At 41.0% G+C, this 16025-nt stretch overlaps 1 protein-coding gene across 2 annotated transcripts in view; it reads left to right on the forward strand.

The window, feature by feature from the left end:
• Positions 1-16025, forward strand: part of JAM2 (junctional adhesion molecule 2) — an 80241-nt gene that overhangs the window by 30450 nt on the left and 33766 nt on the right. The gene's annotated exons all lie outside the window — the stretch shown is intronic.

Raw genomic sequence — 16025 nt, forward strand, 5'->3', positions numbered from 1 at the left:
AGGAATGTGTTGTCCTGGATGTTAAGTGTAGAAAGCGTGTTAAGAAGAAGGGTGTGATGGGTTGTGTCAATTGAGGTAGTTATGGAAGGCATCATCATAAATTATGTTTTACAGAGGACAAGACACAGCCAAAGAGGTTTTAACTATCCAAAACATATCATAGTAAGGACAAAAAAGGAGGAAGAATTTAAACCCAGGGCTTTCCACTGTAATGAAGTAGTCATTACATTTAAAAAGGTAGGGGAGGCCAGGTGTGGTGGCTTACACCTATAATCCCAGCATTTTGGGAGACTGAAGCAGGCAGATCGCTTGAGCCCACAAGTATGAAACTAGCTTGGGCAACACGGTGAAACCCCATTTCTACAAAAAACAGAAAAATTAGCCAGACGGGTTGGCTAACAGCTGTGGTCCAACTACTCAGAAGGCTGAGGTGGGAGGATCACCGGAGCCCAGGGAGGTTAAGGCTGCAGTGACCCGTGATTGTGCACCTGCACTCCAGCCTGAGCAACAGAGTGAAACCCTGTCTCAAAAAAAAAAAAAAAAAAAAAAAGATGGGGGAAAAGTATAACCCTAATTCATTTTTCACAGAACATCCTCATACACGATTATTGCAGAAGCATTTGTGAAATGCTCTATCTGCATCACCACATTGTATAAAAAGCAATGTGAAGTGAGGGGAGAGGGATGAGAAGCAAGTATTTATAGAGAATCTACTGTGTGCCAAGATGTAGGCTAAGCAATTATGTACATGATTTTATTTAATCTTTACAACCAGCTAGGAAAGACATTACTAGCTTCATTTTACCTAAACGAAACTGAGGTTGTAGCTTGTCCAAGGTGACGTGGCTAGTAATTCACAGCACTGGGTTTCAAATACTGGGTTATGACTTCCTCAAGACAGAATGATTCTGTTTCCATCTATAATGAAGACTAAGACTTAAGTTGCATTTCTCTTATAGACTACTCTCTTCTTACCTTGCTAGACTCTAATGTTGTCTTTTATTTAATTTTAGATGATATTTATTCAAAAAGTCAAGCTGTTGAAAATAATAGTGGTAGGATACAATTTAGTTATTTATCCCAATGGGGGTAAAGTCAGTTCCGATACCACCTTATTAAGTGCTAAGATTACGTGTTAAGGCTGACTCTAAATAATTTCAAAACTTTTGGTAGATTCTGCCATATATCCAGTTCTCTTCATGCTATGACAAACATCCAACAGCCATTTCACTTGAGTTATATTATGACAATTAGACTTTTGCATACCATATCTGGACACAAATACCTTTGTTCCTCTTTTCAATACTCAATTTGAAAGAGTTTCAAAAATTTGACCTTGGCTGAGCGTGGCGGCTCATGCTTATAATCCCAGCACTTTGGAAGGCCGAGGTAGGTGGATCAGTTGAGCCCAGAGGTTCGAGACCAGCCTGGACAATGTAAAGTGATCCTGTCTCTACAAAAAACACAAAAATTAGCCAGGCATGGTGGTATGTGCCACAGTCCCAGCTACTCAGGACTGCTGAGGTGCAATGATCGCCAGAACCCCAGGAGATCAAGGCTGCAGTGAACTATGATCATGCCACTGCACTCCAGCCTGCGTGGCAGAGCAAGACCCTGTGCCAAAATTAAAAAAAAAAAAAAAAAAAAAAAAAAAATTGACCTTTATCCAATAGCACAAAAACTCATTTCCTGACCATTCTAGGAGGCAGCTCCAAAGGTCCAACTGATTTTAATGTGTGCAGATATTCACTAAATTTTTTATTTTATTGGTCTAGTTCACTGACACTAAAAAGGTACGTGTTGGTGTTAGCTCACAATTGGATGTGTAGGACTTGTTTTGAAATAAATAAGACAAAGAACTGTTTTTACCAAAAGAAAAGGGAAATTATGGTCCCTGGATTTAGAGGACCCAAGAAATCAGGGCAGCTAATTCTTAGGAATCTTGCCTGACAATTGTGAATATGATAGTTAAGCTATGCCAAACCATTGTTTCCGTGTTCTGCACTTCAAAATAAATGGTTCTTGTTCGTTTGGCTTCCTGAGGACTAATCAAAGGAAGCATGAAGCAACAATGGCTGGAAAGTTTCCCTTGGTTTTCAAGTTTCTTCTGTAAGCACTTGTGGTAATAGAATTTAATTAATAACACTTGTATGTAATGTAAGGGCCAAGATTTTATGAGTCATCTTCCAGCAGGAAAGTTGAAAAATAAAATTCACACAACTCTCATATTTTAAGAAATGAAGTTTGATAGAGAGTGTGCATGCTAAATCACTGGACATATAAAATCTTTAGTATTTTAAAGGCTGAATATCAGATCATGGTCCATGGAGACCATTTCTTTCTCCCAGCATTGTGGGTGGTAAAATAGAGAAAGCTAAGTAAACCCATTAATAAGGAGAAGTCCAAACTTATGTATAGGAGTGGGTTATTAGTTCCCTGTGTAAGAAAAATAATACAAAAAAAACCTTATTCTTGCAAATTTTATAAAATGTGCATGCATTGCTAAGCCCTCCCCACCCACCCTCACTTGGGCCTTGTGAAGTACCCTTGTAAGGGTTGGTCCCAAAACTTAAGCCTTATTAAACTCATAGTCAACCTGTATCCCTTTATGTGCTTATTTATTATATACAACCTTTTTTTTTTTTTTTGAGACAGTCTTGCTCTGTCACCCAGGCTGGAGGGCAGTGGCAGAATCTCAGCTCTCTGCAACCTCCACCTCCCGGGTTCAAGTGATTCTCCTGCCTCAGCCTCCTGAGTCGCTAGGACTACAGGTGTGCACCACCACACCTGGCTTATTTTTGTATTTTTTTAGTAGAGATGGGGTTTCATCATGTTGGCCAGGCTGGTCTCCAACTCCTGACCTCAAGCAATCCACTGGCCTTGGCCTCTCAAAGTGCTGGGATTACAGGCATGAGCCACTGGCCCAGCAGAAAAGGATTATCTTTGTTTGAGAAATGCAACGATAACCTCATTTGCAGATTATACATTTAACAAATTGGTGATATTAGATAATCCTTTTGATCTTTTTTTATGCTAATCTCTGCAAAACACATTAAACTGTTAGTGATTCTGGAAATTCACTCAGTAAGGCGGAGAAGTAAAACTACCAAGATGGGCCGGGCGCGGTGGCTCAAGCCTGTAATCCCAGCACTTTGGGAGGCCGAGACGGGCGGATCACGAGGTCAGGAGATCGAGACCATCCTGGCTAACACGGCGAAACCCTGTCTCTACTAAAAAATACAAAAAAACTAGCCGGGCGAGGTGGCGGGCGCCTGTAGTCCCAGCTACTCGGGAGGCTGAGGCAGGAGAATGGTGGGAACCCGGGAGGCGGAGCTTGCAGTGAGCTGAGATCCGGCCACTACACTCCAGCCTGGGCGACAGAGCAAGACTCCGTCTCAAAAAAAAAAAAAGGGCTACCGAGTTTAGTAAATGGTTAAGTGATGTATCTTCTCACACATGTTGTTTAAGCGGCTATTTTTCTTTCTTTCTTTCTTTCTTTTTTTTTTTTTTTTTTTGAGGTGGGATCTTGCTGTGTTGCCCAAGCTTGTCTCAAACTCCTGGGCTCAAGCAGTACTCCCAAATCAGCCTCCCAAGTAGCTGGGATTACAGGCGCATGCCGCCACATCCAGGTGGTTTAGTAAGTAACAAATACCTGTGGAATTATTATTTCTCTATCCCCTGACCCAAACAGCCGCTCAGTAATCTGTGTGTGTATCAGCTGTTAGGGTGTTTTGTGCAGAGATGCACAGATTCTCACAGAATTTCAGAACCAGAGTTCAAATCCAGGTTCAGAAACTCAGTTTTAACCATTTGCCCAGAGCTGATCAAACTCTGGAGAAATGATTTACAACACCTAATCTTAAAAATGATTTATCTGACAATTAAATTAGTAAGTGTATTTCTAGTGAGAAATAGAACTGCCAAATGCTGGCAGTGGTTCTGTACTTTTAATCTTTAAAAGCCGTATCTAGGTTTAGGAGTTGGGTAACTACAATTTCAGATTAAAGAGCAATGAATAATCCTAGTTAATAGAACTCTCAAAGTCTGATGAACCGTCTCTGCTATAGAGATGCGTCTATACACAACCCAGACTACATCTCATTAGTAAGGAGGGTACCCAGGCTTGTTGTTCTTCATCTCTTTGCCATTACATCATGTGTCTGTTTTGATGTCTGACATATTTCATATTTTTCTACTTTCCACTAATGAAGTTCTAGGGCCATCATTTTATTTTCTGGTAACTTAATCTTAAGGAGAAGCAATTAGAACACAGAGTGGCCAATAACCATGGCTTCCACTGAGTATGTGGTTCTTACTAGCATCCATTTTGGAAGGGGTATTGCTTCATTTTGTCTTGATAATCTACTAGATTTGACATGACTGTTGTCATCTACCTAAAATCTATAGCTAATGTCACAAGTGAATGAATTGTGTTTGGCTGAAAATCAAAGACTACAGAATCCTAAAATGGCTTCTTCATGTCTGATGAAAAGCACCTGGTGAGAAAGTCACCCACTGATGGTTTTCCTCTGCCACTGTCTACCATGACACACTTGAACATGTGCAGGACATTTTGTTTTGAAATTTTTGAGAATTTATTTTACTTTGAGAAGTTAATTTAATTACTTCATCTCTTTCTAATATCACTGAAAAATTTTAATCTAGTTGTTTGTGCAATGGAACGCCCTGGAAGTTTTCCTGAATTTAGTAATGCAGGTAACTTATATGAAAATAACTTTATCCTCAATTTTGAATCTTCAGTAGTCTCTCTTATACTTAAGTTGTTGAAGAACCAGAAAAGACAGAGGGCATAAAACTTTTGTGCATAAATATACACGGTTTCAAATTAGTTCATTCACTATAAACATTTACTCATTAACACTGTCTCTGTTAAGATGGCAATTTGTAATATACTCTCTGAATAATATCTTTACAACCCTAAAGGTTGAAAATGGCTATGAAGCCATTACAGAGTGTCTGGTGGTCTTGTGTTTGGTGCTACTTTCTCATAATGCCTTGTACTACTGAGGGCAGGGAGAGAGGAAAGGGGACTGTGGAGCAGATTAAGTGGATGGACATCTTGGCTTCCCTGCTTTCTAAAGCATTGTGACCGCGAGCAACTTATTTAACTACTCTCAATTGTTATATCTGTTGATGTGGTTTGGCTCTGTCCCCACCCAAATCTCATCTTGAATTGTAGCTCCTCTAATTCCCACATGTTCTGGGAGGGACCTGGTGGGAGATAACTGAATCATGATGGCAGTTTCCCCCATAATGTTTTCATGGTAGTAAATAAGTTTCATGCAAGCTGATGGTTTTATAAGGGGTTTCCCCTTTTGCTTGGCTCTCATTCTCTCTTTACTGCTGCCATGTAAGACGTGCCTTTTGCCTTCCACCGTAATTGTGAGGCCTCCCCAGCCACATGAAACTGTGAGTCCATTAAATCTCTTTCCTTTATAAATTACCATTACCCAGTCTTGGCCAGGCGCGGTGGCTCACGCCTGTAATCCCAGCATTTTGGGAGGCCCAGGTAGGTGGATCACCTGAAGTCGGGAGTTCAAGACCAGCCTGGCCAACATCATGAAACCCCATCTCTATTAAAAAATATAAACAATAGCCAGGCATGGTGGCACGTGCCTGTGATCCAGCTACTCGTGAGGCTGAGGCATGAGAATGACTTGAACCTGGGAGGTGGAGGTTGCAGTGGGCTGAGATCGTGCCACTACACTCTACCCTGGGTGACAGAGTGAGACTCTGTCTCAAAAAAATAAAATAATAAACAAAAAATAAATAAATTACTCAGTCTCAGCAGTGTGAGAACAGACTAATAATACATCTGTCAAATGAGGATTTTAATGCAGTGGAGTCATATCTTACTTAGAAGTTAGGTTCTTAAGGGGAGAATTTATTCATAGTGAAAATTATCCTTAAATTCCTAAGATGATCATAAACTGACCAGGACATCAGCCACCAGTAACTATAAGTCAGGTCTGTCTTTTCTTTCTCCTTGCATTTTGGTGTGGCTTCCCTTTCTCTGAAAATAGAATATCAATATCTCATTAAGAGGAAGGGCCAGATTGTCTAGTTCGAGAGACTATAAAGACATGTGTCTGCCTCTCTCTCTTTTTCTTTCTCCCCTACTCTCTAAATCTAGTACAGTTGGATAATAATGAGATAGATGACCATAATGTCTAGCTCTAAATTTGTTGCTAATTCATTGGGTTACTTTCTACTAATATACATATTTATCCTTGATAAATACTGGGTGGAATTATTTTATTTGTCAATGCCAACCCTGTGCAACTTTTTATATTTATTAATATATGTGCTAATCTGTTCTCCCATTGCTACAAATAAATACCTGAAACTGTGTAATTTATAAAGAAAAGAGGTTAAATTGGCTCACGGCTCTGCAGGCTGTACAAGAAGCATAGTGGCTTCTGCTTCTGGGGAGGCCTCAGGAAGCTTCCAATTATGGAGGAAGGTGAAGCGGGCACAGGCGTCTCACATGGTGTGAGCAAGAGCAAGAGAGAAAGTGGGGAGGTGCTACACACTTGTTGGCCAGGTGCGGTGGCTCATGCCTGTAATCATAGCACTTTGAGAGGCTGAGGTGGGCGGATCACTTGAGACCAGCAGTTTGAGACCACTCTGGCCAACATGGCGAAACCCCATCTCTACTATTAGTACAAAAAATGGCAGGACATGGTGGCTCATTCCTGTAGTCCCAGCTACTTGGGAGGTTGAGGCACAAAAACCACTTGAGCCCGGAAAGCAGAGGTTGCAGTGAACCAAGATGGCGCCATTGCACTCCAGCCTTGGTGACAGAGGGAAACTGTGTCTGAGGAAGAAGAAGGAAGAGAGAAGGAAGGAAGGAAGAGAAGGAAGGAAGGAAGGAAGGAAGGAAGGAAGGAGTAAGGAAGGAGGGAGGGAGTGAGGAGGAGGAGGAGGGAGGAGGGGAGGAAGGAGAAGGAGGAAGGAAGGGGAAAGAAGGAATAGGATAATCAAGGCAAAAGGAAGGAAGGGGGTGGAGTGGAGAAGTACGGGAGGGCTGGGAGAAGGAGGAAAGAAGACGATAAGGAAGGAAGGAAGACGGAATCAGGACGGAAGAATTAAGAAGAAGGAAAGCGAAGGAAGGGCTACACACTTTTAAACAACCAGATCTCAGGAGAACTTGCTCACTGTCATAACAACAGTATCAAGGGGATTGTGTTAAGCCATTCATGAGAAACTGCTCCCATGATCCCATCACCCCCGACCAGCCCTACTTCCAGCATTAGGAATTACAACTGAACATGAGATTTGGGTGGGACACAGATCCAAACCATATCAGTATAATAATTGTCTTTCAGTAACTATCAAAACCACATGGCCATAAATTCTTATTTTTATGAAACTTATGATATAATTGATACCTGCAGTTTGTATAACTTGCTTTTATACATGATACTGTGATACTATACTTTTAAAGCAGGCGGCCAGGTGTGGTGGCTCACGCCTGTAATCCCAGCACTTTGGGAGGCTGAGGCGGGTGGATCACGAGGTCAGGAGATCGAGACCATCCTGGGTAACACAGTGAAACCCCGTCTCTACTAAAAATACAAAAAATTTAGCTGGGCGTGAGGTGACAGGCACCTGTAATCCCAGTGACTTGGGAGACTGAGGCAGGACAATGACGTGAACCCAGGAGGCAGAGCTTGCAGTGAGCCGAGATTGCTCCACTGCACTCCAGCCTGGGCGACAGAGCCAGACTCTGTCTCAAAAACAAACAAACAAACAAAATCTTTGGGCCGGGCGCACTGGCTCACATCTGCAATCCTACCACTTTGAGAGGCCGAGATGGGCGGTTCCCTTGAGATCAGAAGTTTCAGACCAGCCTGGCCAACATGGTGAAACCCCGTCTCTACTGAAAATACAAAAATTGGCTGGGTGTGGTGACGGATGCCTGTAATCCCAGTTACTTGGGAGGCTGAGGCAGGAGAATCCCTTGAACCCAGGAGGTAGAGGTTGCAGTGAGCCAAGATCGCACCACTGTACTCCAGCCTGGGTGACAGAGAGAGACTCTGTCAAAAAAAAAAAAAAAAGAAAAAGAAAAAAACGTATATAACACTTCTCCAGTTTTTCCTAGTCATGTTTTCAATTAAAAGTGTTAATTTAAATAACACCTTTATAGTAATTTTAAAATTGTAGCAATGTAAAGTAAATATTGTTAGTCAAACCAGACTATCTTAGATGAGGAATAGAGAATACAAAAACTTTTGTTCTTAAAGTTGGGAGGAAAAGAAACATAAAAGGTTTCATTTGACTGGGAATTATTTGACTTGGAATTGTTAGCAGTTATGAAAATAATCATCTCTTCACCTTATTTTATGAACTTCTGCCAGTGCTTTTGGAACATGTTCATAACTATTAAAGATGTTCTGAGGCTAACTTTAAGACAATTGTTGACCTCAACTAGCTGGGCCTACATGACCATTTTCTTTTGTTTATTTTCCTATTTAATTTGTTCTGGAAAAGTGAAGAAACAATAAAAATCACTTCAAGAAAGCAGCCAACAGGGGCGAAACCTAACATCTGCTAGTGATATGTTGATATAAAATTCAACATTTTGTTTTTATAAAAAGAGTTACTAGTTACAAGTTTTTAAAAAAGGAATTCTAGAAAGGCTAAAACAAGGTAGAAATCTTATAATAAATAAACTTTTTTAATTTAAAGATTCAGAGCTTTCTGTTCAAATAAGTTCCACATAAGTGACCATACATTTTAAATATTTTTACTTAATTTGTTGGTAAACCCTGAAATAAATAGAATTAGATGAAGAAAGGTAGCTAGAAGGAGAAGATACTTGAAATCACAAAAGGCCGGGCTCGGTGGCTCATGCTTGTAATCCCAGCACTTTGGGAGGCCGAGGCGGGCGGATCACGAGGCCAGGAGATTGAGACCATCCTGACTAACATGGTGAAATCCTATCTCTACTAAAAATACAAAAAATTAGCCGGGTGTGGTGGCGGGCGCCTGTAGTCCCAGCTACTCAGGAGGCTGAGGCAGGAGAACGGCATGAACCCGGGAGGCAGAGCTTGCAGTGAGTGGAGATTGCACCACTGCACTCCAGCCTGGGTGACAGACTCCATCTCAAAAAAAAAAAAAAAAAAAAAAAACACAAAAATAGGTACAATGTATATTTGGATGACGGCTACACTAAAAGCCCAGACTTCACCACTACACAATATACCCAGGTAACAAAAACTGTACTTTTTCCCCTTAAATTTATACACACAAAAAGAAAAAAATATATGGAAATAAATATTCAGCTACTAAGAAATACTACTGATAATTAATTTATTAAAGCTAATGCCCTTTATAATTTTTTGCCTACATACTTTTGCCAGTTCAACTAATCCTCTTTTTTAACATCTGTGATGCATTATTTTTCTGTTCAAATATTATTATACACATGAAAAATGTACAAGAGAATTAACAAAATTCCTGAAGCTAACAGCTGTTATTTTTCACAGAACTTTTATAGTAATTTTTGACAATTTAAGAAATGTTTCTTAAAGGAAATTTTAACAAGTAGGAAACTGGAATTGAGAAAGAGAAAATGATTTTATTTCTCAATGATTCCTGAAACCCAGTTCCTAAATCTTCTAATCTCAGCTTGTACTAAAGTTTGCCTGAAATGAAGGAAGGCCGGAACCTACTGAAGAAAATAAACATTCTCAGTAGGCAGTGTGGTGTTTGAAAAGTTCAAAGGCATGATGATACGGAGGGAGCAAAGATTATCTTTTCCTATTTTGCCCCGAGGTTTTCCTCAACTGGTTTCCAGGGAATTTGAGTTTTCATTGTTTTGTCTAAAAAGTGTACTAAAATACTTCAAAAATCCCAAGAATTGTCAGTCATAAGTAGAGTTTCTCTGAGGGCATTAATTCACACATTGCTAAAAGGACAGAGAGACTTCTTCAAAGTATACTTTGAAAGTTTCACAGAATAATGGTTTGGCATTGGAATCAGTGGCAAAAATGTTCAGAGATTTTGTCATTAAAAGTAGCAGTAGGCCAGGCGCGGTGGCTCATGCCTGCAATCCCAGCACTTTGGGAGGCCGAGGCGGGTGAATCACTTGAGGTCAGGAGTTCGAGACCAGACTGGCTAACATGGTGAAACCCCATCTCTACTAAAAATACAAAAAGTAGCTGGGTGTGGTGATATGCGCCTGTAATCCCAGCTACTCAGGAGGCTGAGGCATGAGAATCACTTGAACCCAGGAGGTGGAGGTTGCAGTGAGCCGAGACTGTACCACTGCACTCCAGCCTGGGAAATAGAGTGAGACTCAGTCTCAAAAATAAAAAAATAAATAAAAGAAGGAGTAAAGCAGCAAGAACATTTAAGGTCCTGTCCTTGCTCCAGCTCACTGAAGAGGATTCTGGCTTGGTCTCCTGTCTCATTTCTTCCTCTGCTCTCTGAAGATTCAGACTCTATCTTTGGAGTCTATAAAATAACATGTGAGAAGCAGAAGAGAAACTAGGAAAGAAAGGAATGCAGGAGAAGAAAGGGATATGGGGGAAGAGAAAAGAAAGAAAGAACAGCTGCTATGTGATCAAAGTGTATGGAAAAGGATATTTTAAACGATGGCATGGACCCCTTTCGTGGTTCTTGGTTCTTGAAATATACAAGCAGAAGAGTCCTTTTGAAATTACTCCTTAGTGGACCTGACACCTCTCGAGAATTGAGCCACATGGGTCACTATTTTCTATGGACATATTTATAGCTGTCAGTAGAAATCAGTTCAGTCCTGTACTCTTCACATAGACACCATGTTTGCCAGTTTCCCTGTTAAATATGTTAGCCATTTAGAGATATCGAACGTGCATATCACTGGTTTTCCTGTTATACTAGAAATCAAGTAATTTGTGTCCCATAGACTTTTGCAAATTAAAAAAAAAATTTTGTGAGTCACTGTGTTGCCCAGGCTGGAGTGCAGTTGTGTGGTCATAGTCCACTGCAGCTTCAAATTCCTGCGCTCAAGTGATCCTCCTGCCTCAGCCTCCCAAGTAGCTGGGACTACGGGCAGGTGCTACCATACCCAGATAACTTTTAAAAATGTTTTGTAGAGATGGGGGACATTACTATATTGCGCAGGTTGGTCTTAAACTCCTGGCGTCAAGTGATCCTCCTTCCTTGGCCTCTCAAAGTAGTTTTGCAAATTTTAACTTCACAATTAGATTTGCTGTCCCGGCTTTTAAGGAAAAAAGAAAAATCTCCAGAAGAGCATAGGAGTGATAAAATCTAGCACAATGGAAGACTAATTTACATGTTGGTATATAGAGATGAATAAATCACAGAAGAGATGTCATGTCATATGAAAGATTTCTTTCTCCTTTCCAGGAGTAGAATCAATTATCTTTCATAGTTATACAATTCTGATTTTATAGGAACTTTTCAGAATCTTAGAATTCATGATTCTTTGGCATTCTTTATAGTCTATTGGTTTATTCCTGTTCCTGGTTGTTCAAACTGGTCTAACTGGAAATCTAGAGCAATGGTTCTCAACCAGGAGTGAGTTCTTTACCCCCATGTCTCAGGGGACATTTGCTAATGTTTAGGGACATTTTTAGTTGTCATCACTTGGGGCGTGGTGATACCGGCATCTAGTGGGTAGAAGCCAGGGATACTGCAAAACATCCTACAGTGCACAGGACAGCCCCCTGCAACAAAGAATGATTGGGTGCCAGACATCAATAGTGTCAAGATTAAGAAACCCTTACCTAGACCTCCCCTCTGGGATTACCCTGGTGTCCTACTCTCCTAGTTCAGCCTCGTAGCTTCCACCTTCCTGTTGTGCTCCAGAGCCAGTCTTTTGCCTTCATTCTAACCACCAATTTCTCAAACTCTCCTGTCTTCATTGGACTAATGAACCTTTCTTCCTGGCATCTTTGTTAATCTGCAATCCTTGCTCGTGTTCATCTTGGGGCACGGTGTGGGCCTAGTATACCACAGTAATTAACTATGTGGGCTTTAGGTACTGACTGAGTCCAAATCCAAACTCCACCACTTACTTCTTATATAACCGTGGCCAAGTTTCTTACTCTCTCTGTGCCTCAGTTTTCCCACCCTCAAAAACGTGAGCAAAAATGGTACCTTGCCACAGAGAATTGTAAGAGTCAAATGAGTTAATACTTGTGAAGCACCAAGTGCTTAATAAATTTTAGCTATTATTATCCTTTCTCAAGAGTCCATCAAGGTCTTTGTCCTCTAAGTTACTTCCTTCTCTGTACTCCAAGTCCGGAAAGCAGGTGTAATTTGCTCATGATGGTTTCTCTTAAATGTTTGCCTAAATTCTGAATGTTTTCCATTACTCTAATGGCTGGGACTTTTGATGTGGAAAGGCAGGAAATACCCTATTTTTCTCTCTCAGGTTTGGCTGTCCATATCCCTTCCCTGAGCACTTTGTGGCATAAAGGTGGGAGATGGGAAAGACAGGGAAGGAAAAATACTTCAAAACATTTTCATGGATGACTCACAATTCTTAGTCTATAGATGGAAGCTGATGAATGAAGGGATGAGAAGATGGATGCATCAATGGGCAGTACCTAAGTTTCTGGTGTGAGTGGCCACGTGGAATGTGATGCTTTACACAGGGATGAGATTTGCAGAAATAGGACAAAGTTTGGGGGCAAGCTGATGAGTTTTGCCCATGAGTTTGTGGTAATTGCGGGAAATGGAAATACAGATATCCAGCAGAAAGCCAGGCTCACAGATTTAATTTCGAGAAAGATTGGAGCTGGAGATGTGGAGTTACAACTTTTTAGCAAATAAATGCTAGTTGGGTCAATCAGAGTATAAAATACTCTATAAAAAGGAGGTAGTTTAGTCAGAAAAGCAGTTTCTGGATGGATGGATGGATGGATGGATGGATGGATGGATGGATGGATGGACGGACGATGGATGGATAGATGGGCAGAACAAGGAGGAAGAAGAACTCACAAAGCAGACAGAATGAAGTACCAGGATCAGAACAGAAGGACAAAGACTAGGAGAGAATCAAGTTACAGAATACAAAGGAGTCAACAGAGTCACATGTCATAGAGAGGTCAGGTAAGATATACACTGAAAAGTGTCCATTAGATATGCCAACAGATAGGTCATTGTCGTCTTAATGAAAACAGGTTCAGTAGACCACAGGAAGACAGAGGACAGATGGTAGCATGAGTGGAGAAATAGCATTTCAAATAAATTATAGAAATATATAGTCAATAAATAACCTTCTTTAGCTTTTCATGATAGGCTTAATTCAGTCTTACCTTGTATCATGTATAATTTTTTTGGGTGAATAATGAAGGAGAGCAGTTGGATTGTTTTGCCTAAATTGTTGACTTGAGATGACCAATGTATTAGTCTGTTCTCATTCTGCTAATAAAGACATACCTGAGACTAGGTAATTTATAAAGGAAAGAGGTTTAATTGACTCACAGTTCAGTATGGCTGGGGAGGCCTCAGGAAACTTATAATCATGGCAGAAGGGGAAGCAAATACAGCCTTTTTCACAGTTCAGCATGGCTGGGGAGGCCTCAGAAACTTACAATCATGGCAGAAGGGGAAGCAAATACATCTTTTTTCATATGGCGGCAGCAAGGAGAAGTGCAGAGTGAAGGCAGGGAAAAAGCCCCTTATAAAACCATCAGGTCTCATGAGAACTCACTCACTATCACGAGAGCAGCATGGTTCAATTACCTCCCACCAGGTTCCTCCCACAACACATGGGGATTATGGGAACTACAGTTCAAGGTAAGATTTGAGTGGGGACACAGTCAAACCAGATCAACCAACAATAATGCTTTGCATTATTCTGACTTTGAAACAATTAATACCAATCCAATATTGTATACTTACAACACTTACCCCAAAGAATTGCTTGCCTTCAGGAACTCTTCCTCAGTGTCAGTTTGATCCGACCTCATTTACTGGACTTTTCTTATTAGTATACAATAAGGAATGAGCTCATTTATTCAACAAACATTTATTGTGTCTTGCTTTATGCCAGGCACTGTTCTGAGTGTTTGGGTTAATTTCAGAGAATATAACAGGCAACGGTCTTGCGCTTGTAGCATTTATATTTTAGAGATATATACTTATAGGAAAATAGATTTAAATTATTTTTAAACGTCGTCATTACACTGGAGTATAGAATGACATCCGTAAAGAAAGTGATTTAGATCAAAGATGGAATTAGAAAGTTTTATTGATACTTTCTGATACTTTCTTCTTTAGTACTAATAATGCCTACCACACTAGGTTATTTTGAATATTGAATTTTACAGCATAAAAGCAAGTATGTGAAGGTGAAATAGGAGAGTTCCCTGATCCCCCTCATAGGACGTGTGACAGGGGTGTGGCTCACCTTTTCGGTGGCCGCTGCTTGAATCCCTGAGGGGAGGGGCAGCATGCGGACGGACAGGTGCAGGAGCCCAAGTGGGTGTGTGTTACAATGTGCCCTTTTAGCCTTGCCATCCACAGATGGCCTGAGTGTTAACCAGCTCAACGGACCCTCTGCCTTTTCACATGGGCAGAGGGCCAGTGTGACAGCTTTCTGTATCCTGAGCTCTTGCCCAGTATCCCAGAAAAATCGGGTCACACAAGGGGTTAAAGGATGAATGCAGGGGTTTGTTGAGTGGTGGAGGTAGCTTTCAGCAGGATGGATGAGGAGCTGGAAGAAGGGATGGATTGGGAAGATGATCTTTTCCTGGAGTTTGGCCATCCAGAGGCTGAACACTTCTCCTACCACCCCCAGTCGAACTCCTTTCAGTGTTCAGATGTCTCTCCTCTTCTATCTTTCTCTGCCCCGTTGTTCCGCCATTTGTCTGCTTGTCTCCTCATCTCCTTGCCTGCTCATCTGCTTCTAGAACCTGGGGTTTGGGGTTTATATAGGTACAGGATAGGCGGCATGGTGGGACAAAAGGCAACTTTTGGGGCATGAAAACAGGAATGCCTGTCCCCTTTTAGGGTCATGGGTCTCCAGGCCTGAGGGTAGGGCCTTTGTCAAGGAACAGCCCTCTCCTACCCAGTACTTTTCTGTCTCCTATCTGTATCAAAGGTGCCTTTTTAAATGAAAATTTCTGTGTTAGTTTAAGGGAGTGGTAATAAGCAGCATCATGTAACTATTAGATCACAGTAGCAGTAGCCACCATAGTAGTTACTTTAGTCTGTAGACCAGTTCTCAAAAATCATTGAAATGTTTTGGGGGAAAAAATAAAGATGTTCTGCTTGAATTTTTCATCATAATTTTATATACAACTTATATATATTATAATATATATATACAAATTTCATCAAAAGTATGTAAAATGACTCATTTCTATATGACATAGGTATTGTCAGGGATAAATACATAAAGCTATTTATACTTTTAAATAAGCACTAAGAAGAATTAGCTGTTATTTGTGAGGCAATACCGTGTGACACTAGACTGCATAATAAGCTGAATTAAGGATGTAAGATATTTTTCAATGATTGGGCTGGCAAGAGTGTGTTGTCTGTGGTGGGGTACAAATAGATACAAGGGTTATACTTTAGGAAATACTTAAAGGCCAAAACTACAATCTAGAAAATAAATATGTATAGTTTTGTTTGCTTTTTCCTATTTTGATACTTTAAAACTATGTGTTGGCCGGGCGCGGTGGCTCAAGCCTGTAATCCCAGCACTTTGGGAGGCCGAGACGGGCGGATCACGAGGTCAGGAGATCGAGACCATCCTGACTAACACAGTGAAACCCCGTCTCTACTAAAAATACAAAAAAAAACTAGCCGGGCGAGGTGGCGGGCGCCTGTAGTCCCAGCTACTCGGGAGGCTGAGGCGGGAGAATGGCGCAAACCCGGGAGGCGGAGCTTGCAGTGAGCTGAGATCCGGCCACTGCACTCCAGTCCGGGCGACAGAGCGAGACTTCGCCTCAAAAAAAAAAAAAAAAAACTATGTGTTATGAATTGGGCAAAACTGTCACCAAACTTTGGGACAGTTTTCTTGAATATTGCATTCC

Source organism: Rhinopithecus roxellana, chromosome 13 (assembly GCF_007565055.1).
Source record: "Rhinopithecus roxellana isolate Shanxi Qingling chromosome 13, ASM756505v1, whole genome shotgun sequence".
In the NCBI taxonomy this organism is placed as follows: Eukaryota; Metazoa; Chordata; class Mammalia; order Primates; family Cercopithecidae; genus Rhinopithecus; species Rhinopithecus roxellana.